Raw genomic sequence first — 22,006 nt, forward strand, 5'->3', positions numbered from 1 at the left:
AATCATATTTTGATTAATATCTTGTATGTAATAAATAGGTCAGAAAAAAGAAGGAAGTAATGATTTTGTTGAATTTTTGGATTTATTTATTTGTTAAGTATAGGTCAAGTATGTTTTATCATATTTTTCACATTTGTTAAGAAAATGTGTCATTAGCATCACAGTTATAATTATTATATTTAATTTGTTGTTGTAAAATGTTTTGAACTTATTTAATATAATTACAATATGTGTAAATAGAAAATTGGTTTAGTTCAATTTTGTTTTTTTATCGGTAATGGGCCAAAGCCTAGATTAATTATTATTAGTTGTTGTAATTAATTATTATTATGTGTTAAGCTTGAATAGACTCAAACCCAAGACCTCCCATGTGAGATGTCACAAGATATTGTTGTGTTGTAAGCTCTTGCCTTGGTTCGGTTCAATCTTTTTAAGGTTTTCTTTTTATTTTTCACTAAGGATTCTTCCTAAGTTCATATAATTAAAATATAAAATATAAATTATATAAAATAAAATATTTGACAAGATTTAGACTTATTTTAAAAGAAAAACACACATTTGAATCCAAAAATCACATTATGCACATTAGTATAGAATATAATTTAATTTGATGTCTCTAATATTTATTAATCATATCTAGTATTTGTCATATTTTCAATCTATCAAGTGGATATAAATAATTCATATAGTACTTGGGGTTAAAATATCTTGTCTATTGTTTAGTATAATTATTAATTTATTAATTTAAATTTTTAATATGTGTTGTTATTTTGATTAAGTTAGTGTTTTAAAGGTTTTGTATTGAATTTTTACGAGGTATTTTTTTATATTAAGCTTATTTAAGCTCTTATTTTGGGAATCGAACACAAGATCTTCTTATTACAAAGAGAAGCAGCAATCGTTGCACTATAGGCCAATGCCTATTTTTATGAGGTATTTCACTATTAATACAACTAAAACATAAAAATCATACATTATGAAAATACAATATTTGATAAGATTTTAAATAATTAAATTAAAAAATATTGAATAATTTTTACATTATAGTTTAGATTTATTTCTCACTTTATGCTGCCGAGAAATATGTACTCATCTAAGACACCTACTTCTTTTACACATTACACATTCTTATGCACTTATCATTTGTGAAAACATGTATTGCATATTTGGAGCCATAGTTAGTCATTCAACCCTGCATTTCTACCTCCTCTACCTCACATATATATTTGAAAATAAATCATTGCACATTTTGTTACTCTCATATTAATGAAAGTAAAATATTTTTAAAATAAAATATTAAAATATTAGAAGGAAATCTTGGAATTTAGTTAATTTGAAATTGAATTTGTATTAATGTTATAGTTAAAACTAAGAGAGGGTATTAAAACATTTTATTTTTTCATTCAAAATTTTCTTTGTACAAACATATTAATAATGAATATTATGTGAGCCATGACATGTAAAGGTCAAAATTTAGAATGTGAGTCAAGAATATAAGTCTAGTTAAAAAATTGGAGCTCTAACAAGAGTCAAGTCACATGTATACTACAAGCCATGCCAAGTCAAGTCAAGTAAACCACTTGGAGTACAATAGAAGTAAAGTCAAACAATCAAAGCAAAATTTGAATTAGAGCCTTGAATATAAGTCATGTATTGCACATGTCATGCATCCATTGTTAAAAACATGATAGAATATGTAATAGAAAAATAAAGAATTATATACATTGGATTTAGAAGAGATTAATTTTATTTTTATTTTGGAGAAGCCATTATATGATAGTGTAATTTATTGATATTTTGAATAGTAAAAAAATTAGCATAAAAGAATAATTGATTTAAAAGCATATTATACCAATAGATTCCATATAATACTATAACAATTGTTTAACTCCACCCAATAAGCAACCCCTCTTCTCTAACTATTACATAAAATTTATTTTAGTGAGACACTTGGAAGTAAAAGATTCAAATTATGATAAATATGAGATATAATTTATAAATGGTAGAGACGTCAAATTTTTACAATCCATAATAATCTATACAATATAGTTTTTAAACTCAAATGTATTGACTTAAAAATATATATTTAAAAATCTTGTCAAATAGTTTATTTTATAAATTTCAAATTTTATATTTCAATTACATGAACTTTAAAATGCTTAATAAAAATACAAAACAAAATCTTAAACATATTAAACTCTACCAAATTCATAATCACATATTATTAATAAATTTAAGATAATATTAGAACAAGTGCTCTTGTGGAGTCCCTTCCTTTTGAAAAAGTAATCTAAAAGTAATAAAATTAACAGACATAAACTAAGTTGAAACTGAAATGATTTTGTAGTTTAGAGAAATACAAATATTGTTTTTTCCTAAGTAATTTTATGTATGAGATAATTAGTAGAAAACATAAGACTGACATTTAAAACATTTTTTCATAATTGTGTAAACAAAAGGGAGATTGCAAATTGATTGCATTTTCATAATCAAAAGATGAGAAATATATATATATATATACTATTTAAGTGTAAGATGAATTCATCATACCAAAAATAGTAAGATATTTTAATAGTATTTTTTATACATTTACTATGTTCTCCACACATTTTCTAGATGAAATTAAACTAGTAATTCTACTTTTGTGTAAAAGCACATTGTCCTTAATTACTGTTATAGGAGAAGTTTTAACTAGAGGCTAATGACCAGATCTATGGTCTGTGAGAGAATTGGACCATACAAGGCCCTACAACGTTTCTTATGTATAGTGTAAAATTTTTGCGCTAACATTACACCCCCAAAAAAGTGAACAACTTCCATACTATGAAAACCAACATAATCAATGTAGGAAATAGCTTCTAAATAATAAAATATCACATTAAAAATAAATACAATTATTTAAGTGTTTAAAAATCTTAAAAATAGAACACACTGTCTTTTGTTATATAGTTGCATGAACTAGAGCTAATAGTAAATTTTAGAAAATCTTCTAACAAGGAGCCCTTAGTAGGAGATTGAGAAAAATCAGGCTTAAAGCATGAAACAAATAATAATGATGATAGTACAAAAAAAAGAAGGTAGTATTAATTTTGTTAGATGATTAATTCACTATCCTAAGTAGCTTTTCTATTCCTTTGAACTTTCTACATAATAAATGATCTTTATCTTGTCTACCTTATTTTTTTTCTCTATTTTTGAATTAAGAAAACATAATAAAAGTAGTCCAATTAGAAAATGAAATTAATGTATTATAATTAATTTTAAAAATCTAACTTCTCAAACTTTAACTTGGAACATTTGATTACTTGAATAAACTAATTATTTATTAGAAAGAAACTAATGAAAATATTAGAGAAACTAATAATAATTAGTTAAAACAATTGAACCCGTCCAACTAATATATGCTATCCTTTACATTATCTGAAAAAAACAAAATATGATCCCCAAAAGCTACGGCGACCAAAAGATTAAACAAACCCATCATCACCTACTCTTCCTCTTTGGTGATGTAATCATGGCATACAACTTATTATTCAAAATATGATCAAATATTAGATCTCTCTTGAGGTGATTGCGAGAAAATGGAGTGGGTTGTTCCAGTCAAGCTCTGATCCCAAATTACCACTTTTTATCTTCTCTTTCTTCTTCTAATCGTTCCACACAGCTAATTATAATGACGCACATCCTCCTAAATAGTATATTTAAAAACTATAAAAGATAGTTAAAGTTATTTGGCAAGGGTTAAACAGAAGTATCGCTGTCTTCCACTTCCCTTTCACGGTCCCGCAGTGTTTCTAGAGACCCATGAATTTGTCGTGCATTGGCCTCGGCTATCCCTTCCAACAACTGCACAACTTGAGCCATGCTTGGCCTGGCATTCTCATCCTCCTGAATGCACAACATACTTGCCATTACTGCCCTTCTCACCTCTTCTCCATCTGCCTCTTGCGATATCCTCTCATCAACCACACCCATCAAGTTTCCCTTGTGGATTTCAGTCGCAGCCCAGGGAGGGAAGTAATACGTACTCGATTTCTCCACGGTCAAATCGACGTTCCTTCGTCCGGATATAATCTCCAGCAGCGTCATGCCATAACTATACACATCCGCCTTGGGAGTGATGGGCAGGCCAGAGATCCATTCCGGAGCCAAATACCCGCGTGTTCCTCTTGTGGTGGTCAGAACGCGGCTGAAATCTCTGCCCACCAGCTTTGCCAGCCCAAAATCAGCGATCTTTGGGCACAAGTCGCGGTCAAGGAGAATGTTTTCGGGCTTAATATCGCAGTGAATGATACGGTCTCTGCATTCCTGGTGTAGATAAACTAACCCCCGAGCACTGCCCAATGCAATCCCGAATCTGGTCTTCCAGTCCAACAGTAGCTTTCTCCCTTCTCTTTCCTTGCTGCGAAATAGAAGAGAGTTTAGAGAGCCATTGGGCATATACTCGTAAACAAGCAGCCTTTTTGAACCCTCTGCACAGAATCCCCGAAGCATGACCAGATTGACATGCTGAATGTTGCCAATGGTGCATATCTCAGCACGGAATTGCTTTTCTGCTTGTGCCGAACGCTCTAGCCTCTTTACAGCGACGTGGGTGTTGTCTGGCAGAGTTCCTTTGAAAACAGAGCCGAATGCTCCGCTCCCCAACTTATGCTTGAAATTCTTTGTTGCTAACCGCAACTCTCTGAAAGTGAACATCTTCAGGGACGTCGGAATACCATTTTCCTCCTCTTCCGTCGGCGCCTTCTTCTGACTCTTCCGCAGAATAATCCCCGCCAACATCAGAGCAACGGCAAGAGCTCCAGTCGCAGGAAGTAAAATCCGAAGCATCACGGATTTATGACTTCTTCCGCGCTTAGTTTCGGCCCCGTCTTGCAACTCAGAAGCCGCTACACGAATGAAAACTGATTGGCCGTCAGACTTGTCTCGCACATTTAACAGATCGCCAAACCACAACCGGCAAATGGGTATGGTAGAATTAGTCAAAACAAAGGCCATGCACGAGCAATTTCTGAGACACGCAAGCCGGCATCCTTGCAGGGTTTCCGTTGTGGGGAGTGATACCGCCTGATTGTCAGCCAAATAAATGTTGTTGACTTCCCGGAAACCGTCAGTTGTGGCATTTGAGGCAGAGCACTGCAACTGTCTCCGCCTGAGACAGCCGCTTGACCACCATTGTTGAGAATCCCAGGCACGAATGTCCCTGGGCCTGAACCCTTCCAGACATCTGCACGCATTGCTTGTGCCGTAGCCATTTGATGTAGCATAGGCGTTGCAGGCTGCATAGGTTCCACAGACGTTATACACGTTGCATTGATCTCTTGGTGTGAAGCCATTCAGAGTCCATCCGCCCTTTTCTCCCAGGAAGTATCTTCCTATTTCGCCGTTCTCTGCCATGACTACCCTGCTCATGATGGTGCCCGAGGGAATCAACAAACAGTACATCCGTGAAGGGGAAAGCGTTACGAACTCTAGGCCAGAATAACCGGGCATATTTCTGAACTGCCCGCCAATCCACTCTCCTGTGGACCAATACTCGTCGCTGCCGGAGAGCATCAGAAACTGCGTTTTACCGGGGGATGTATCCATTCCGTAAGAGAACGGCCCGGGGGCAGGATCCGAAGAATTCTTCCAGGAAGTTAATTTCATGCCTTTCCACATCTTCATTCCGGGCAACAATGTGTCTCCTGGATATCTGAAACTCTCCCACACGATCTCTGACCCATTCTGAGTACCCAACATGATAAAGTTACCATTCTCCAACATCACAGCGTGGGAAGCTCTCAAGCTGTTTTTCGATGACCAAATCGGTCGCCCGTTAGTCGAATCAAAGAGCCTAAGACGTCCGTCTCTTGAAAAGTTAAGGACCCCAGGAGCATTCACGAGAGGAATCTCCCTGTTAGCCACCCAAACCACCGTTTTATCGGGAATCTGGGAAAACCAGATGCCCACGTACCACTTATTTGTTCCGTTGGGACTGAAAAATCCCAGTGCGAAAGTGCCATTCTTTGAAATAAGGGTCTCCTTCCCAGCAAGGGAACCGCCCAATGGAAGGGTGTCAGCTTCCGCGGATTGGCATCTTTGCTGCAAGAAAGCCATGGCAAACACCATGTACATGGCACAGACCAACAAATTGTTCCTTATCATCTTCGAATTTCACAGGCCCTTAGTTTATACAGTTCAATATTTGGAGAAACCAATTCTTGGGCACTGATCAATTTAGTTGATTCCAATTGCTGATTTAAGCAGGCAAGAGAAGAACGTAATCGCCTCACAAATTCAAAGCCTGACCTTTTACCGGGATTCAAAAGCGTGCTTTGAAAAAAAATGTAGTGTTCGAACTGTAAAAATAGCAACGATTTAATTCTGTCGTGTTTCATCCGCCAAAAGGACATCCACCAACATGGACTGACTTCAGAAACTATCCACACAAGACCTATCAAAAGACCAGTATATAAATCCATTATGCCGGAACAAAACACACCTTGGAAAGGCCCAGTCTAAAAGCTACACCTGGAAGGAACAATGCAAGTGCGTGAAAGACTTAATTTTATTCATTAGTTCGTTTTAATAATGTAAAAGAATTTATGTCAACAGTGATGCAATAAGAATCTTGTACCTAAAAAAATGTCACATAGTAGCTAATAAAATGTCACATAGTAGCTAATACTTGTTAGTCCCTACCTTATTTATAAATAATAAGGCAGGGAACTAATGTTCTCAGATGACCATCCATTTTTTTCTCCCTATTTTAGAAGCATCATATCTTCGATATTGTAAAGTGTAATTTAATAATAACAAATTATTAGTCTCTATTTTCTAATTTTTGATTGGCTAGAACTCAATTTGCTGGTTAGAAAATGATTTTCGCAAAATAAAAATTCAAGAAAAAGAAAGAAGACATGTATGTAAGATAAGGATGCATTTACTATGCATTAAAGACCTGGGGAAAAATCTCATAAAGGAGGAAAACCTTGTTAGCCGCTTTAATAGCACAATAGAAGGACCACCGACATCAGGAACTTAAGATTGTAATTTCGATTAAAAGTTTTTTCTCATTCCAAAATGGACTGTGTATGGCAGTTACTGTGAAGCGAAGTTTGGAGCAATTGCATTGACGAGCTTTAGCATTGTGTAGGTATATGCCCTTCCTTATTTACAGTTGTAATGTCTACAAGCATATTAACTTTTCACCCAGATAGAATGGTGGATTTGGCTGCAACAAGTGTTTGTCTAATATTTTAATAGTTTAGGCAAGATTCATCAAATATCTTAGCTATTTACGCAAGTACTGCGACATTTCTTAACGCTATTTTCTGTGTCGAGCTATAGCGCCATCGAACCAGTCATAGCAGTCACTATTACAGTGATTATATGTACTATGGCATTATAGAGGATCTCATCTAGCCACTCAAGAATAATCACTAAATGTTTTTGTGGGTAGCTAGTATTATGTCGAATTGCTTCAAACATGTCAGATTTTGTTTCAGCTTTTGAGTGTTAATTGCAAAGACCACCAAAACCCCATCATGGAGTTGCATCATTTTTATTTCAACCACTTCTTCACACCAAATTTCCCACCTATAGGCATACAATGGAGAAGATAGTGAGTGCAACTGCCTTAAGATAATCTGACTTTATTGTCGATGAAATTGCAAAGTATGTAGCATTACATGTTGCATTAAATACACAACATCCATTTAAAGAAAGTGAAATGAAAATCAACAGCTAAAGTCCAGATAGGTGTCGATGTGCCCTAACCACTGAAATATAGTTTAATTGAAAGCTTAGGCCCCATAGTCTACCATCGAATTCACTAAACAACCAACAAAAATGCATTTTACTATAACTTATTGGCTATATTGCTATCTTTTCTGGGTCAAATGCCACCACTGTGAGTGCCTCTGATGAACTCTGTCTCTACTGCGAACAGATAAACTGAAACTAAACAATTGACTGGCACTAGAAGCAATGTTGTTGGGCATGCAAGATTCTTGTCGCCACCTTTATATGCATTGTGGTATGACCCTAGATGTTGGCTCTATAGGTGATGATATTCAATCCATGGGTGTGTCTGCACTCTGCTAGTCTTGGCGGCGGTATTGGTAGAGAATCTGAAACAAGAATAAATGTTTTCTGTACACGCTATGTAATGCAACCACATCTTTATCTTTAGGCGCATATATACATAAACCTCCATCTCCCAATTATAAACATGGAGTCCCTGTTTAAAGTGTCATAAAATTTTGACTATTAATTTAGTATTATCAAATTAATATTTTGTATAAACTTGCTAAAATTTCATCAAATAGGATTGAAATTCGTAAACTAATCAAACATGTCCAGTCTAAGAAAAAGAATAATTTTAGCACAATTTAGTAATTGCAACTATGAGGGGGCTGCATATTTAACTCTCTATATCCAAAGCCAACTGGCCTTGCTATGTAATTTTTTTTTTTTGGCTCCAATGCTTTAGCAATGGCCTCCTCATAGCATTGCATAATTTAATATATTTAGGGCTTTGTTTTCACTCCTCATCTTGAGTTGGGGGACATGTTAATTTGTACAATCGGCCAACTGTCTCTTTGAGCTATCCTTTATGCTCAATTCTTGAAAAACCATTATTCATGTTTTCCATGACAATCAACCTCCAATTGTTAGATGGATGCGCTATTTTTTCTTTTGAATCTATATACAGGAAAGGTCTACTGGTCTTACAGGTGCTCTTTCTTTTGGTGCACATAATTGTAGATAGTTCTCATATTAAAAGAATTTTGTTTTCCTCAAAACTAGAGTTTTCATCTCCACAGTACATAATTTCCATAGTACATAAGCAATGCTTTTAAATTCTTCCTTTGTTATAATTTTTTCTCTCTCCATATCTCTTAGAAGTTGAATTGGCTTTTTAATTTGGAGAAATGGTGAATAAATTCTTTGAATTCTTTATATGTATTTTATGGTCTAATCATGTAGAATTTTCATTCTATTACTTCACGGTTTTCGTAATCTTAAGATTTAGAATTCTTATGTATATGTTTCATTTTATAGTAACTAAAATTCATTTGCTATGTAGAACACAACATAACAACAAATTTGTCCGCAAGACTCACTATGTGGAACTACAAGTAAGGATTTCCTATTAGCCTCAAGTATTTGTTCTATATTGCATTGATTTGCATGAATGTCCTTGAGGTAAAAAAATTGCTTTCTAATTTATGCTCAAATGTTTAAAAGTGTTTTGATTTATTTTAGATTATGAAGTTATTAGATCCTCGCACACAAACTGACAAAAATAGTATTGCTCAACTGCAAATTATTGTTTGTCAAACCTACTCTTTTGGAGAACATTTGAAGAATATATAACTTTTAGAGTTTTATGCAAAATATGTGCAATATTATGAATTAGGAAACATAGAAAAAAAATTGATGCAATGCACTACTGATGTACAACAATATTGTAACAATCTTACCAAGATTAGTAGAGAAAGATAAGTGTTTATAACATTGCACTAAGTAGACAATCACCCAAAAAACTTGGTGATGGATGCAAGCAATACATCAGTCATAGATTGTAATCTGCCGACAACTAGCACAAAAACATTATCATCAACAGATAGATCTAACATTTAATGGAACCCCAACTTTGCATTAGTGAGAAGATTGGATCTGCAAATGCCCCATTCCCTTCATTTGATAAAACATGTAATACACAAGAATGCAACCTAGGAACACATCCAAAAGAACCAAAAAGATAGCCACTTGTCCACTACTACAACTATTTTTACCTCACATATCCATTTGAGAAAGCATGGAGTAAAAAATATATATAAATCAAACCTCGAAAGAGAAGATGATTTTTAAATCACTACAAACTTATCTACATTTATAAATGACACACCAATTCACCTATGCAACATCTGTGAAATGTTTCACTTCTACAAAAACATAAAGATCATTGAAAAAGCCTACATCGAGTCTTTCTTATCACTACCTCTTGAACATGAACAAAAGAAACTTAGAATAGTGCAATTTGTTCATAAATAATGTTTAAAAGCTATTTTATCTAGAAAATTTCCATACTTTGTTGTACCTTAGAGCATATGACAAAATAAGAAAATAGATGTAGTGCACATGCTAAGCTCACTAGAAGAAAGACTTGTGTCTTTACGTATTACATTTGCATAGATTTGACAAATAGGGTATAGAAGGTCACAATATGGGTTAAATGGAACAATTATCAATGTCCCTATAGATATTGATAAAGTGTAAAAGGCATTACCTAAGGAAGTAGACAACAACAAAACAGTTGTATTTAGACTGAAATGAAGATTGCAATATGAAAATGTGTATGCTCAAGGCAACGCTAGGCTTACCGACACAATGAAGCATTAAGAGCTTTACCAAAAACACCATTGTACATGAGACATAATATGCATAAATGAACAATGAGAATTACTGCTGATAAAGACAGAACAACAAATGCAACCAAATAATGATATTGAACTTGAACCAGATGATCAAAACAATCAAGTAGACAAAGAACCAATATTTGAATCACTCATCCATTGGTTCAATGACACTCAATGGATTAAAGACCTAGACACAACCATAATTGAAATTGCAACTTCTGAAGGAATTAGACCTCTTGGCATCTTCCAATATCCCAATTCAAAGGAAATGAACTTCCCAACTCTATTCTATGGCTGCCTAGGACCAACAAACATTTGCAAAAACTACAACATTCAAAAATTTCTAAATGGGAGCTAATGCATCAAGAGAATGATTTTACAACACATATAATTACCATTTTCTTCAAAGCCATGAAATTGATAATTCAACGAGTATTGTCATTGGTGTGGGTTTGCATAAGGAAAGCAAAGCTCAAAGGTACAAAATTGTTAGCAAAACAAGTCATGATCTCTCAAAACTTGAAAAAAATACTAAGATCTCCAATACAATTTAAATTGCTAAAAAATGTTCGCACCTCACTAGACTACTTGGAAAACATGAGGAAAAATATATTTGCAATGATTAGACAACTAGGACCCCCAACTTTCTTTGTCACATTAACAAGTGTGGAGCACTTTTGGCAAGCATTGATATAAGGTCCACAACAACTCTCTGACAAGCAAAACTAGAAACATATTGAAACCACAAAATATATTAATCTAGATTTTCAAATACCACAAAATCTAATATTTTGCATACGTTACTTCAATCATAGACTAAACACGTTCTGCAAAATGATGGTAACAAACACAAAGCTCTTTAGCAAAGTGTTGGACTACTTTGTAACAAAATTCTAAAATAGAGGCAATAAACATGTTCATTTTATGCTTTGTATTCAAAATGCACCAATATATGAAAAATGCAAAATTGAAGAAGTAGAAAATTTTGTTGACAAATACATCTCTTGTGATTCAACATTAATTGATGCAAACCTTAGTAAAGTGCAAATACATCATTACATAAGAACTTGTAAAACATATAGAACATCTAATTGTCAATTCAACTTCCCCTTACCACCAATGAGAGCAACACAAATATTAGAGCCCTTGACAACAATTGATTCAAACCAAAGACAGAAAGAAACAGGCCTCTTTAGGCAGCTTGAACATAAACAATACTCAAAGCAAACAATATTTGATGACTTCTTGGATGAGTTCCACTTAACTGAACATGACTATATTGTCATGCTTCAAATAACACTAACAAGAAGAGTCCTACTACTAAAAAGAGACCCGACAGATATTTGGATAAATGTATTTGCAATACAAGTGCCACCACTATGGTATGCAAACACAAATACACAGTTAATATTAGATGCCTACACTGCAACATCATATTGCTCTTCATACATGACAAAACATGATACAAAAACCTCATTAGCATTTTGTCATCTATGCAAACAATCTACTTCTACCTACAATGACAAGACACAATTCATACACAAACTTGAAAATGCAATACTAAACTACCAACAAATATCTATTCGTCAGACTATCCACATTGCCATGTCATTGGCACTGCATAGATCCTCATGAAGAACTATTTTCATGAACACTGCACCATTTGAGAGTAGAGTGTTCATGCTTAAATATCCTAAACTCCTAGCAAAAGAAGATGAAAATTCTAAAAACATAATGTTTGCTTCCATAATTGAGAAATACATAGCAAGACTGCAAGCATTAGACAATTTATCTTTGGCCGAGTATACAACATTGTACTATTACAAGGCAAACACAATACACAAAAGAAGAAAAGCACAAATCATACGTTTTGTCAAATACAATCACCATATTGACTATGAAAACTATTGCAGGGAGAAACTAATGTTTTTGTGCCATTCTAAGTAAGCAAGAACACTTTGTTATTAGGTCACAACACATGGATTGAAGCATTCAACAATAGGAAAACCAAAATAGAAAACACGAAAAAAATGTACAATGCACAAATTGACTATAGACCAAGGCAACATAGATGACACAACAAGAGACATTCACACATAAAAAATTAGTTAATAATGTTTGACTATCGCATTCACTCAATGAATCAACCAATTACAAAAGAATAATATGCTATTATGCCTGATCTAATCTAGAAAAGAAACACAAAAATAAAGCAAATTCTCCCCACGCCATTGTTCTCAGAAATTGCACATCCATTTCTACAAAGAACTGAAGAATATGAAGACAATTGAACAAAGAACTGAAGAATACGAAGACAATTGAACAAAGAACAACAAGCAATAATAAAAGACATTACTAATGAGAAAGAGACTTGCACTACATAAACCACTTCATTTGTTCCTAACCGGGGGTGCTGGAACTCACAAAATGTACACAACAAAAGTAATGTACGAAGCACTCATACGACTATATGACAAACAACTAGATAGCAACCCTCTAAAACCAAAGGGAATCATAGTTGCCTCAATACGAAAAGCTGCATTCAATGCTAGTGGATACACTACATATTCCATATTCCACCTCCCATATAACTCCTCCAAATTAACACCACTAGATGTTGATACATTGGACATCTTGAGAAAAAAAACTTGACCAACTACAACTTGTACTAATTGATGAGACATCATTGATCAGATCGACAATGTTGTACAACATCAACAAAAGATCACAAAAAATAAAATACACACCAACTTGACTATTTGTAAATATAGATATTATATTTTATGGGGACTTGTACCAAGCCCAACTTGTTTGTGACAATTGGATATTTGAAGAACCTAGAATTAACAATGAGACTATCTCATACACATTCTAGATTGACATGGTCAAATACTTTAAACTAAAAGCCATAGTAGGGCAAATAGATCACCAATTTGTATCTACTCTAATTGGATCAGAACATGTGACCAAACTAATGAAGACATATTATACATAAATGCAACATGCTATAAGCATAAACCAAATGATCCAAGGTTTCCTCATCTGCTCTAGCACAACTCAACAGTTGACGAGCATAACAAAACCATCTTAGAGTACTTGCCCACAAGACTATATCTCCTAGAAGCTATTGACCAAACAAACATAACAATTGACATCATCCCCTACCGGGTTGAGAAAACAACATTACCAATTACAATCTTTGTAAAACCAGACATTCTCGTAGAACTCATTGGAGGAAACCTTGAAACACAAGATGGTCTTGTTAATGACATTGACAGAATCTTCCAACTACATATAACACACCGCCATGACATCATTTGGATAGAATTTTATGATCCTCATGTTGGAAGAGTACACTGACAACAAATGTACAACTTATATACAGATTCCATCTCACCCTCATGGACACTAATAACAAGAATAACTAGAAAACTCAAAATAACGTCAAAAATCATCACTCACTCACATTACCCTATTCAACTTGCATGCGCAAAAGCCATTCACAGAGCACAAGGACTAACAATGGATGCAACTGTGTTTGACCATTACAAAGTCTACCAACATGGGGTAGTCTATACTGCTCTATGACGTGTAAGAGACATACAATCATTATACTTGATTCATAAACTACAACACCACAATCTAAAATTGTCCCACAAAGTAAAAGCTAAGATGCAACACCTACAAACATTAGCTTACCGGACAGTAGAATATAGTCTTTTCACTATGGTATTAGAGAAAATCATAATATGCACTCTAAACACAAGGGGCCTAGCATTACATGAACAATAAATAGCTCACGACCATGATTTGCTAGTTGCAACCATACTATGCTTGCAAGAAACTTGGACAAACAAAGTAGAACAACTTCAATTACTAAACAAATATTAAATTTATACCCTTCATATGCTATATATGGAGTAGTAACATGTTGCGACAAAAATAACACATTACAAAAAATAGAAACATTTGCAACAAGACACCTCAAATCAATAATAGTCGACATTTTGCACAATCAAATTCCTTTATGAATAAAAAATTCATACCTTGCACCAAATACACCAATCGATGACCTATTCTACCTCATAGAAAGCATCACAAATAACCTGCCAACAGATTCAAAATCGATCATTGCAGAAGACTTCAACATTGACATGTTCAAATTAGCAAAAGCACAATTGCAATTGCAATAGTTTATGAATGAGCATAGACTATTGTTCACAGTAAACATGCTAACAACACATGTTGCAAGCATGGTTGACCACATTTGGATATGCAACATCAACATTGAAACAATTGAGACCATTGTTATGGATATATTTTGGACTAATCACTATGCAGTAGCACTATATGTACAACCATAGAAAATGAACATGCAAATTCCTCTTATATTTATCATCTTCCAACTTGTAAGATCCAACTAAACATACAACTTACTAACTTTATCCTATTGATTATTTCTTGTAGACCATGAAAACCCAACATAGCCTACAACCATCAGACAATCAACAACAAATCAAGCAAAAAAAGTAAGTATACTTATAAACAATGGCAATGAATTTCACACACCTTTGAACATATACACATTAGAATCACCAAAATTCTACACAGACACATTTCTATATGTAGACAAAAGTCAAAAGTATTTGAACCTTCTACCATATTTGACATTTGCACGACAAAATTAGGAAGCATATTTGAGGGTAACATACTCATAACATATGGACCAACTTGCAAGTCAGCTTCCTAAAGCCAGCAAGGATCACCAATTGCACACAGAAATGTGATTGATAGAAATGCTCAAAAGACTATAATAGTAAACATCACCAACAAATTGATTGACAAATATTTGCATTACTTAACTCTTGGGACAAGCATCTATATCGAGAAATTCAAAATAAACAAAAAATCTAATTTTGTAAGAGGACATGCTAAATACTACTTGCAACTCACTTCATAAACTCAAACTAAGAAAATTACTACTGTATGCAAGCAACAAAAGCTAGCACTAGACACAAAAATCTAATAGCTAATACAATCACCAAATACATATCCAATAAGAACCCTGGGTGTTCTTGTCACATCTCATCAACAGACAGCAACACAGTTCCAGCTACAAATCAAAGACAGAGAGCTTCCTTTTGAAACGACAACTATAAGATACAAATTTCAAAATTAAAATTCATTTCTTGTAATTCTCTACAATTTTGAAATGTTCTAGCTACTAATAGGTTACTCATTATTGCAGCTCCGAGTCTTTCAAAACCACAACTATGTCGACAAAAGCCTATAGAATATCTATGCATCATGTACAAAACCAACACCACTACTACTCAAAAATGTTGTCCACACCAGTCCAAGAGGCTCGAAAATAATATGATTGGGCCAATCCACATTTATTGACTTCCTCAATGATCGATGCACTAAAGCAACACTGCAAAATTTGAGAGAAACAAAGCTGCAAGTAATGGACCATGCAACATACATATAACACATTGTACTATGTAGTGGACTCAAAAAATTACAAATATATTTATTGACTTTTCCTATTCACTTTTAGGTAATGGGAACACTACGAACAAAGAACTGTTAGAATCTGATAAGATTAATAACCCAGAAAACTAGTGCAAAGAATAAATATCTAAACTATGAATGCAAATGATACAAAATCAAAATAGCATCATAGAGTTAGTCTCCAAAAGAGTAATGCAAATGCTGGAAGCAAAATAACATTAAGAGGATGCAAAAACAAGATATGCAAATACAAGCCAGGTAGCATGCTTATATAGGCTAGGAAGAGGGAGGAGGTGGCAACACCAACCAATGAGGAGCAACCATCTATCGGACTAAAGATAGCAAAGTATCTTCCCAAGATAGCTAATGGATGCTCACATGTAGGAAGGTGACACCTCACAACCATTCACCTAATAAGACATGCTTTATTAACCTAAATGAGATTATTAAAAGTGTAGAAAAAACCTAGCAAAATAGGAAAAATAAAAAACTACACTAACACCCCCCCATAAGCGAAGCTTAGGTGGATGTAGAAATGGGTCTCGGCAAGTCAAGCCTGATGAGGTACCCATGTACATAAGATTTCTCAAAAGAGAGAGAAAAGAGACCCCCCCACACAAAAAAGTCAGGACTCTGAGTGAGAGGAAGAGGCCCCCCAAAAGGATGAAGCATCCCGCACCCCCAAAAAAGCTCGCAAATGAAGGAACTTGTTCTCAGTGAAGGGTTGGGTGAAGATATCAACTTGCTCGGAAGTCAGACAAAAGCGAAGGTCAATGACATGACCATGGATGAGCTCCCGGATGTAGTGCATGTGGACCTCTATGTGTTTGGTTCGCTGATGATGAACTAGATTCTGTGAGATCTGAATGGCACTCTGGTTGTCACAAAATATGACTGATGGCCATCTGATCTGGATACCAAACTCAGTGAGAAGATGTTGAAGCCAAATGGCCTCAGTGGCGGCATTTACAGCCCCCGATACTCAGCCTCAGTAGAAGACAGAGCAATAGCAGACTGCTTTTTGCTCGACCAACAAACAGAACCTGACCCAAGTGAGAAGCTAGACCCTGAAGTAGACTTGCGATCCTCAGAATCACTTGCCCAATCTGAATCTGTGTAGCCCACCAAATCAAGCTCAATACCTGCTGCGTAGTGAATCCCACAACTATGAGAACCCTGAATGTAGTGAAGGATCCGCTTGGCTGCTTTCCAATGTAACTCATGGGGCTCCTGCATGAATCGAGAGACCATGCTTATAGCATAGGAGATGTCAGGTCTTGTATGAGTCAGATAAATGAGACTCCCAACAAGTTGGCGGTACAAAGTGTCATCAACAAGTGGAGAAGAACATTGAGCCTCAAGTTTGACTCCAGAAAGGAAGGGAGTCGGAGCAGGCTTACAGTCACCCATATGAAACCTCGAGAGTAAATCTAGAGCATACTTGGATTGTGTGATGGTGATCCCAGAAGGAGACTGAAGGATCTCAATCCCGAGAAAGTAATGCAACAAGCCCAAGTCAGTCATCAAAAAACTGTCCTGAAGGGCCACTTTGACAACCTTAATGGTTGGTGAAGAACTTCCTGTGATCAACAAGTCAGCAACATACAAAACCAAAAATAGAAGTGAATCACCCTATTGCAAAATGTAGACATTAGGATTAGAATGGCACCGAGTGAACCCAACTGATAGAAGGAAGGAGTCCATCTTGGCATACCAAGCCCGAGGAGCCTGTTTGAGGCCATAGAGAGACTTTCGAAGACGACACACAAGTGAAGAATCTTGAAGGAAGCCCTGTGGCTGCTCCATGTAGATCTCCTCATGAAGGTCACCATGAAGAAAAGGACTCTTTACATCCATCTGATGTACTTCCCAATGATTAGCTGCAGCAATGGCAAGAACAATTCGAATGGAATTCATTCGGGCAACTGGCGCAAAAGTCTCAGAGTAGTCAATCCCAGAAACCTGGAAGAATCCTTTGGCGACCAAGTGAGCCTTGTGTTTGTCAACTGACCCATCTGCTGCAAATTTTGTCTGATAGATCCACTTACATCGAACAAGTTTTCTTCCTTTAGGAAGAGGGACAAGATCCCAAGTGTGGTTCCTCATCAAGGAACTATACTCTTCCTGCATAGCTGTATCCCACTCAGAAATACCAAAAGCCACATGAAAGGACTGTGGATCTGAGGCAGTAGCAATAAAGACATGTGGAGCATCCTAGAATTGTGAATGAGTTCGCCTGGTGTCTGATGGATCCCCAACCCAATCACCTGTAGACTCCAAGGTCTGTGTAGCCCAAAGTGGGTAAGAAGATGGAGAATCTGGAGGGGAATCATTAACCTCTGAATGATGACTAGGAGAGGAAGGAGGTGAGTTCTCTAAATCACTTTCTGCATCAGAAGTAGAGGTAGAAGACTGTTAAGGTGAATCTCACTCATCAAAAGATCTGTCATGTACTCTAAGTGACTCTAATGTCAAGGTAGAAAGAGTTGGAGAAGTGATAGAAAGTGAGCTTGAAGATCCCTCCTCAAACTGAACACTCCTCTCAATGAATAACTCATGTGTAGTAGGGTGGAGAAACCAATAACCCTTCACACCATCAGGATAACCTACAAATATGCAAGGTCTGCTTTGCGGATCCAAGGCCTTACGTTTCTCTGTAGGAATGTGGGCCCATGCAGGGGAGCCAAAAACTCAAAAGTGCTTAACTGATGGTTTTCGACTGCTCCAAGCTTCAAAAGGAGTAACTTCCTTCAAGGCTCGATGAGGAACACAGTTTTGGATATAACAAGCACAGTTAATGGCTTCTGCCCAATACTATGGTGCAAGAGATCTAGAGTGAATCATACAATTTGCCATTTTCTTCAAGGATCTATTCTTCCGTTCTGCAACACCATTTTGCTGAGGATTGTATGGAACTAAATGCTGTAAATCAATCCCCTCTGAAGTGCAAAATCTTTCAAACTGATGGTTGACATACTCACCACCATTATCTGTGCGCAAAACCTTGATGGCTTTCCCAGATTGCTTTTCTACAAAATTTTTGAAGTCTTGAAAATGATCAAATACCTCTGACTTTTGTTTGAGAAAGTACACCCATGTATATCGAGAAAGGTCATCAATGAATGTGAGAACATATCGGGCCCTGCTGAAAGAAGGATGTTGAAATGGACCAGCCAAATCACTGTGAACTAACTCTAGTATCTGTGAAGCTCTCCATGCCTTACTTTTGTCAAACTTTTCCTTAGGTTGCTTACCAAGAATGCAACCTTGGCAAACACCTCCTGAGAATTGAACTGAAGGCAACCCTGTGACCATGCTCTACTGGTTGAGCTGATGCAAATAGCCGAAGTTAAGATGGTCAAAACGCTCATGCCATAATTTACTCACATCATTAGAGTGAGTGAGCAAAACAGATGAAGGAGGATCAGGAACAAAGTGAGAAAACAAATAGAGCCGTGACTGATGATCTGCTCTCCCAACTGCAACTACAGAATCACTATGCAACTCACGTATCTCCACTGAATCAAGAGTGAACTCAACCCGCTTGCCTAAACCTGTGTGAGTGATTTGGTATATTGATAAGAGATTAATTGATAATGAGGGTACACAAAGAACATCATGGAATGTGCCACCCCCCACATCAACAGACCCTCTCCCACACACCTCAATAGGAGTGTCATCACCCATCAAAATAGAAGGCATAGTACATGGCTCCAAGGATGCAAGTTCTTCCTTAGATGAAGCCATGTGGTGCGAAGCACCCGAATCAAGAACCCAAGTGGATGTTCAGGAAGCAACTGCAACAAGAGCTTTGCCCTTTCCTTTCCCCTTGTTGTTTTCTTTTGCCTTGTTAGACTCTTCATTAGAACTTTGTTTGATAGACTCAGGAACACTAATATTATTCTTCTCAAGAATGTATGTCATGTGATCAATTTGTTTCTTCAAACATTTATGTTCATCATGACCGGGTCTTTTACAATAGGCACATTTAACCTTTTCTTTCTTAGGCTTATCGCCCTTAGAGGATGAGGTATCAATAGTTGCTTTTGAAGCAATTGGTATCTGATCCTTCTTTTCCTCACTATTATTTTGTTTCTCATCCTTACTATTGTTGTTACTACTTTGTCCTTTTTGTTCTTTTGTGCCTTGGTTGGTTGCTAAGGCATGTGACTTAGAGGACTTAAGAGTGCCCATCTGGATTAGCTTGTCCTATTCTCGAGTGAGATTGACAGCAAAATCATCTAGAGATGGCATGGTGAATTGAGTACCAAGTGCACCCTTAGTAGCATAGAAGGTAGAGACAAACACAGAATATTCTGAACTTAGCTTGGAGAGAATACTGAGAATCAGTTGTTCATCTTTCTTTTTAATTCCACATTGTTTTAATTGTAGCCTTAGTGATTTCAATTTGGTGAAGAAATCTTGGATTGTGTTGAAATTGCCTGGACTCAAACTAATTAATTCATTTTCCAACATATGACCCCTCATTGAATCTTGTGTGCCAAATAATGTTTCTAGCTTTGTCCATACTTCATTTGGTGTATCCAAAGACTCAATGTGAAATAGCAAGTCAGGAGAAACAGACAAACACAATGTTCCATATGCCTCATCACATTTGTTAAACCACTTAGGCTTGTCTTCATCTTTAGCAGGTTCAGTTTTAAGTCCCATAGTTATCCTATTTAATCCAACTTTCCTTAAGTGAATTATCATGCGTGATTTCCACTCAAAGTAATTGTATGGAGTTAGGATGGGCATATTTGTTTGATCCATGATGAAGAAATGCTAAAAAGAAGAGAACCCAGCCACGACAATGGCCCCCCCCCCCCCCCCCCCCCCCCCCCCCCCCCTTTTACTCAATCAAAGAACCCCCCACCCCCAAAGAAATATGATTTGGCACTTTATTTTAGTGCGTTTACAACTACCACTAGAAAGAAATACTTAGTGGTCTTGATTTCAATGCATTACAAACTCTCATGAAGAGCATATGCTAAAAGTGAAACTTGGGCACAATAATCAAAGAAAAAAATAGCACCACTGTGATCTACTCGAAAAATTATGCACTTTCAAAAAAAGAATCGCCTCGATACGAGGTCGTATGAGAAAGTTATGATCCTCCGAAGTTTTCAAAACGAGAACTGTGCACAGTCATGGCTGAGAATCTGCAATTTCTGAAGAATTCATGCATGAAAATTAAAAAGAAACTCCACTAGTGGATAGAGCACAAAAAAATAGCCAAGTTCATAATAAGAATCATCAAAATCGGAGTCCGTATGAGCAAGAACGAGACATTTGAAAACTGCATTCAAATCTGCGACTGCCAACGGAGAGGGGTATGGTTGTAGCCTTTCATGCTCGATTCTGCAACATATACAGCTTGCATGCAAAATCTAAAAGATACCCAGATGGTTTTTCGGGGCTGCAAACAAAACCCAGAAAGCATTTTCCTTGCTAATGTATAGAAGATGTTGCTGTAGTGTAAATCAAATGCCTTTAACAGTAAAAAACGGCTCCAAAAATCAAGAAACGACCCCAACAACCAAAATATGACATGCAAATGCTGAATCAGCTTCCTAAGTCCATCAATGGCATGCTGGAACCTGCAATACTGATTGAAACCTCAGAGAAAAAATATTTTTGTAAAAGCTTTTCTGATTCTCAAGATCATCCAAAGATGCAAGAGAAGAGCATACTTCATTTTTCAAAAAACTACAATAAAGTTTATTAGCACCCTCTGAATCTCTCAAATAAGGAAACTAAAATCTATTATTGCACATAGAAAAGCTCTGATACCATGTTAGAATCTGATAAGATTAATAACTCAGAAAACTAGTGCAAAGAATAAATATCTAAACTATGAATGCAAATGATACAAAATCAAAATAACATCATAGAGTTAGTTTCCAAAAGAGTAATGCAAATGCTGGAAGCAAAATAGCATTAAGAGGATGCAAAAACAAGATATGCAAATACAAGCCAAGTAGCATGCTTATATAGGCTAGGAAGAGGGAGGAGGTGGCAACGCCAACCAATGAGGAGCAACCATCTATCGGACTAAAGATAACAAAGTATCTTCCCAAGAT

General features: G+C 35.9%; 1 pseudogene across 1 annotated transcript; it reads right to left on the reverse strand.

The window, feature by feature from the left end:
* Positions 1 to 3,380: 3,380 nt before the first annotated feature.
* LOC149557846 (G-type lectin S-receptor-like serine/threonine-protein kinase At2g19130 pseudogene) lies at positions 3,381 to 6,651 on the reverse strand (annotated as a pseudogene). The gene has a single exon (XR_016364927.1). The product of XR_016364927.1 is annotated as a G-type lectin S-receptor-like serine/threonine-protein kinase At2g19130 pseudogene (transcript).
* Between the last annotated feature and the right edge of the window lie 15,355 nt (positions 6,652 to 22,006).

The sequence above is a fragment of the Cupressus sempervirens genome, chromosome 5, assembly GCF_028749045.1.
Source record: "Cupressus sempervirens isolate cs-2001-9-10 chromosome 5, ASM2874904v1, whole genome shotgun sequence".
In the NCBI taxonomy this organism is placed as follows: Eukaryota; Viridiplantae; Streptophyta; class Pinopsida; order Cupressales; family Cupressaceae; genus Cupressus; species Cupressus sempervirens.